We start from the raw sequence: 5,253 nt of genomic DNA, 5'->3' as shown, positions 1-5,253 counted from the left end.
AAAAAAAAAAAAAAAAAAGCAGTCAGAACATAATGTGTGACTGCATTTATGAAGTGTCCAGGATAGGCAAGTCCACAGACGCAGAACGCATGTGAGTGTTTGCCTCAGATGGAGGGGCTGGGGGATGCAGCCCTGGGCGTGCGGCTTCTGTCTGCACTGATGGGATGCATGTGATGATGGCATGATCAAGGCTGTCTGTGAATACGCTCAAGACCATCTGAATTATGTACCTTTATGTGGGGAGGTTTGGAATAGCATATGACTGCATTTGGCCTTAAATTCACTGTGTAGCCCAGGCTGGCTTTGAACTTGATGATCCTCCTGCCTCAGCTTCCCAAGTATTGGGTTTACAGGTAGCTCCACCATGCCCAGCATGAATGATTTACTTTAAATGGGCATATTGCATGGTACATAGATTATATCTCAATAAACCCACTATGAAATGGCTATTCATAAAAATATATAGCAATAGATATATTATGAAATTATTTTAATAAAGATTTAAATCTACTAGAAATAAAAGGGAAAAACCAAATAGTCACCAGTGAAATACTTCTCTCTTAACAACAGGGAACCTGGCTGCTTAGAGTGTGTTTAAGATGGGCAGGGTGATATCCACCTGGGATGGAGTCTGACCTTGGAGGATCGCCATGACTTTGAGGCCAGCTTGGGCTACATGATGAGTTCAAGTCCAGACTGAGCTGCAAAGTGAGACCCTGTTTCAAAAAAACAAAACAGAACAGAATAGAACAAAGCAAACAAAACAAAACAAGGAAGATTGTGTGTTTGTGTCAACATGTCCCAGTTGAATCTACTGTGCTACAATCTAAAATGTAAAGGAAAGCCAACACAGTAAGATGAGCTGATAAATAAAAGGGCATTTCTAAAGGAAAGAAGGAAACAGTTAAAAAGAAAAAAAAGGAAGAAAAGAAGGAAAAAATGGTAACAAAGCTTTTGTAAATGCAGAGGAGAGGAAAAGTTGGAGGGAGGGTAGGGAATGGAAAAAAATTTTATCATGTACAGGTACGAATTCTCTATGATGAATGTGGTCTTATGTACATCTACAATGTACCAATAAAATTTGACCAAAAAAGATTTCTGACAAGAGAATCTTGTTTTATCTGAGTTGCATTCGTGATAGTTTTACTGTTTTCTGGAAGAGGTAAGTCCCTCCCTTATCAATTAGAAGTTGTGCTTGGTCTATTTCCTTGAAATTTACGAGGCAGACTAAACTGACAAAAGATAGATCAAAGCCTGGAGAAGACTTCGGAGCAGAATGAAGGATACATGCGCACATGGAATGATAGGAAAATATAAAGAACAGTGTTAATTTATTTCAGCACTAAAATAATTGATTTTACTCTTCAGGGAGATGTTTGCTTTGTTTTGTGTTGGGGACCAGGCTACGTGACTGAGGCCGGTGGCTCCCAGGCTGGTGTGACCTGCTTAGGAACAGAGAAGCTCGCGAAAGGCAGAAAGGCCGCAGGCTTTCTGGCTGCGCAGAGAAAGCTCCTAGCCGGCGGCAAGGTCAGGACAACATCTGCTGAGGACAGTGGGAAGAATGCGGGCATCCGGGTATGGAGAAGGACTCATGCCCCATCTCCTGAGGCTGCTGTTCTGTGAAGAGTATGCTGCCCCTCACTTGCTAATGAAAGTGGGTCAGCCTCAGAGATTGTGGAGTCTGTCCACGAGAGCCAGGTTCTTCCCAGTCTCCCTATGCCTTGAATAGTGTCTCGTCTTTCTTTTCTCTGTCTCTGTCTCTGTCTGTCTATCTCTCTGTCTCTGTCTGTCTGTCTGTCTGTCTGTCTGTCTCTCTCTCTCTCTCTCTCTCTCTCTCTCTCTCTCTCAGACTCTAGCCATCCTCAGCCTGCCCTGCCCTGGGGGTGAGACTGGGGGGCCTCTGGACTGAGGATTGAACAGTGGTCCCTGTGTTTGCAGTAAACTTGCCTAAGTAGGCACTTTACTCTGCTGAGCTATCTTGCCGGCCCCTGTCTTGTCTTTATTTATTTCTCCATTCCCCCAACAGGTATCCAGAAGTCTGATCAGCCCATAGCAGTTTTGTTTTATTTTGAGACAGAGATTAGCTCTATAATTCAGGCTGGCCTTGAATTTACTGTGTAGCCAAGGCTGACCTGTGTCAGCCTCCTGAATGCTGGGATTACAGGTGTGGGCCACCACGCCCAGTTAGAAAATATATTTTTAGAAATCATATGAATACCTTGTATGGTATGCACCCTTGGAATAGCAGCGCTCCAAAGGCTAAGGCAGAAGGATCAGTAATTTGAGGTTAGTCTGGGTTGCGTAACATGTCTCATACGCTAGGACTCACATATACTTGTGGACAGTTGGCTGTGTGGACTCACATATACTTATTTATTTGGTACAACGTTTCACTGTGCAGCTCGGATTCATAGTGATCCTCCTGTCTCAGCCTCCCCAGTGCTGGGATAACAGGGGTGCACCACCATGCCTGGTTTTGGTGGCTGTCATGGCACGGGGCCAGCATGGCAAGTGGTACTGGGGATGGAACCCAGGTCCTTGCACTTGTCAGGCAGGTGTTTAGACCTCTGAGCTATCTCCCTGGCCCAGAAGAGCAAATTGTATACCTGAGATTTATTTATTTATTATATACCTGAGATTAGAATCATTTTCACTAAAATTTATTTATTTATTTATTTATGTATTTATTTATTTATTTATTGGCAGAACCAGGGATTGAAGTCAGGCCCTTGCACTTGTCAGGGAAGCGCTTATTCCACTGAGCCATCTCCCTGGCCCTTTGTTAAAATTTAACGTCAAAAAGCATATATTCATAGGAGAGTACAATGAAATATAGTGCTAAGAGACAATGTAGGTTTCTGTATCCATTGAGATTTATCAAAAAAAAAAAAAATATCCTTCAGGGGGCCTGCCTCTTAGCTCAGTTCTTTTTTTTTTTTTTTCCCCCTAACCCTAACCCTAACCCTAAGCTCAGTTCTTTAAGTGGCTGCTTCAACAAAGCAGTCAGGCTCAGGTTGCTGTGGTTCAATCCCCACAACTCAAGCCAGCCAAACCTGTCCTGACGGCATTCGGAGCAAAAAAAAAATTATCCTTCAAAAGTGAAAGATAAATGAAAACCTTCTAGACAAAAAGAGAGTATCCATGTCCAGCAGACCTGCCCCGTGAGAAGTGGTGAATGAGTGCTTTTCCTGGAGCAGGTGGTGGTGGCTTGCGTAGCTAGGGCTAAGATTAAGGCTCAGGACCTTCGTGGTGAGAAGGAATCAGCAAGATGAGCTGAAGAGAAGCTGACCCAACTGCATGCTGGCAAAGTGACAGGCAGTGCCATGACCAAGCTCTCAGGGTGGTTTGCACCATTATTAATAAGACTCAAACAAAACCTCAGGAAATTCTACAAGGACAAAAGTCAAGCCACTAAAACTTCAGCCTAAGAAGACTCCGGCTTGTGCGCCCCACTCAGCGAGCAGGAAGAACAAGCAACAGCACTGGGAGGTACAGCACAGCTGCGCAAGAAAGCTCACAACTAAAAAACAAGGTTAACAGAAGCTACTAAGGAAGAAGGAAATATATCAGCAAGTCAGTTCTATATAAAGAGAAGCATCAGAAAAGGAACAAATGGGGGCCAGGGAGATGGCTCAGTGGAATAAGCGCTTCCCTGGCAAGTGCAACGGCCTGAGTTCAATCCCCAGTTCCGCCAAACCCTGGGACCGGGGAGATGGCTCAGTAGGATAAGTGCTTGACTGGCAAACGCAAGGATCTGAGTTCAATCCCCGGTTCCACCAGAAAAAAAAGAAAAAGAAAAAAAAAGAAATCTTCCACCTTGGGGCTGGAGAGATGGCTCAGTGGTCTAAAGCACCTACTTGGAACAAACTTGGCAAAGCATCAGGGAAAGAAAAGGAACAAATGAAGGCCAACAAACAAAACAGAATTTTTTTCTTTTCCTTTGCAGTACCAGGGATTGAACTCAGGACCTTGTGCTTGCCAGAGAGGTGTTTATGCCACTGAGCTATATCCCCAGCCCAAAAATTATTAAAACAACAACAAAAATGCAGTTTTCTAGGCTGACAAATTTTGGTTGGGCTTGGTTGTTGTGGTACACACCTGGGCCTTAGCTACTTGGGAGGCTGAGAAGGATTGTTGGAACCCAAGATTTCAAGGCCAGCCTTGGCAACACAGTGAGAGTATATGTCAAATAACAACGCATATGCCTGGCACAGTGGCGCACGCCTGCAATCCAAGCACCCACGTAGCTAAGCAGGAGGATCATCATGAACTTGAGGCTGGCCTGGGCTACCCTGTGTCAAAGAACAAAGCAAAACAAAAAACAACATAAGCAGAAGGCTCAGAATATTTTTTCTTTTTGTGTGTGTGTGTGTGTGTGTGTGTGTGTGTGTGTGTGTGTGGCCAGCTCAGCCCACCAGGGGGCGGGGCTGGCTGGCATGTGGTGTGGGGGATTGAACCGCGGTCCCTATGTTTTGCTAAGCTTGTTCTAAGTAGGTGCTTTAGACCACTGAGCCATCTCACCAGCCCTCAGAATATTTTCAGGATATACATAAAATTACACATTTTCATGGAATTCTAGCATACTGCCAATTATTTTGTAAATATTATTCCTGCTGCCTGAAATACAGCTGTGGCTCATTTTTTTTTTTTTCAGCCTGTGAAGATCCTTTAAGATTCAGTTTATTTTTACTTTTATTTTTTTGTTTTTTTTTTTTAAGATTCAGTTTAAATGGAGGTAGCAGAGTATTGTGGTTACAAGCCTGTATTTGAACTGAAGCCCTACACGGAGTTTGCTGGCAAGCCTCACGGCCTTACTGAAGTTTCTTTAAAGACTGTGTAGGGCCTTATAGTGCTGTGAGAGGTAGATGAGATATAAGCTCTTGCCATGGACCCTCACAGGACAAGTGCTGCGTACATTATACCCCTGTAATGAAATGTAACTCCTCGAAGTCTTTCCTGATACTCTGGAAAGAATGTTCTGCTTGCTTTCCTTTTGTGGTACTGGGGATCAAATCCAGGGGTACTCCATCACTGAGCTACATCCCCAGCATCACCCTCTCCCTTTTGAGATGGAGTTTTACTTACCTGCCCCGTTCAGGCTGGCCTAGAAGTTGGATCCTCCTGTCTCAGTCTAACTACAGATATGAACCACCACACTCGGTTACTCCTTTTTAAAAAAGATCTTTTTTTGAGACAGTCTTACTACATTGGCCTTTAAGGCAGTCATCCTGCTGCTGGGATTTATTATTATTA

Source organism: Octodon degus, unplaced genomic scaffold (genome assembly GCF_000260255.1).
Source record: "Octodon degus isolate 3935 unplaced genomic scaffold, OctDeg1.0 scaffold00048, whole genome shotgun sequence".
NCBI lineage: Eukaryota > Metazoa > Chordata > Mammalia > Rodentia > Octodontidae > Octodon > Octodon degus.
This window is presented reverse-complemented; position numbering follows the sequence as displayed.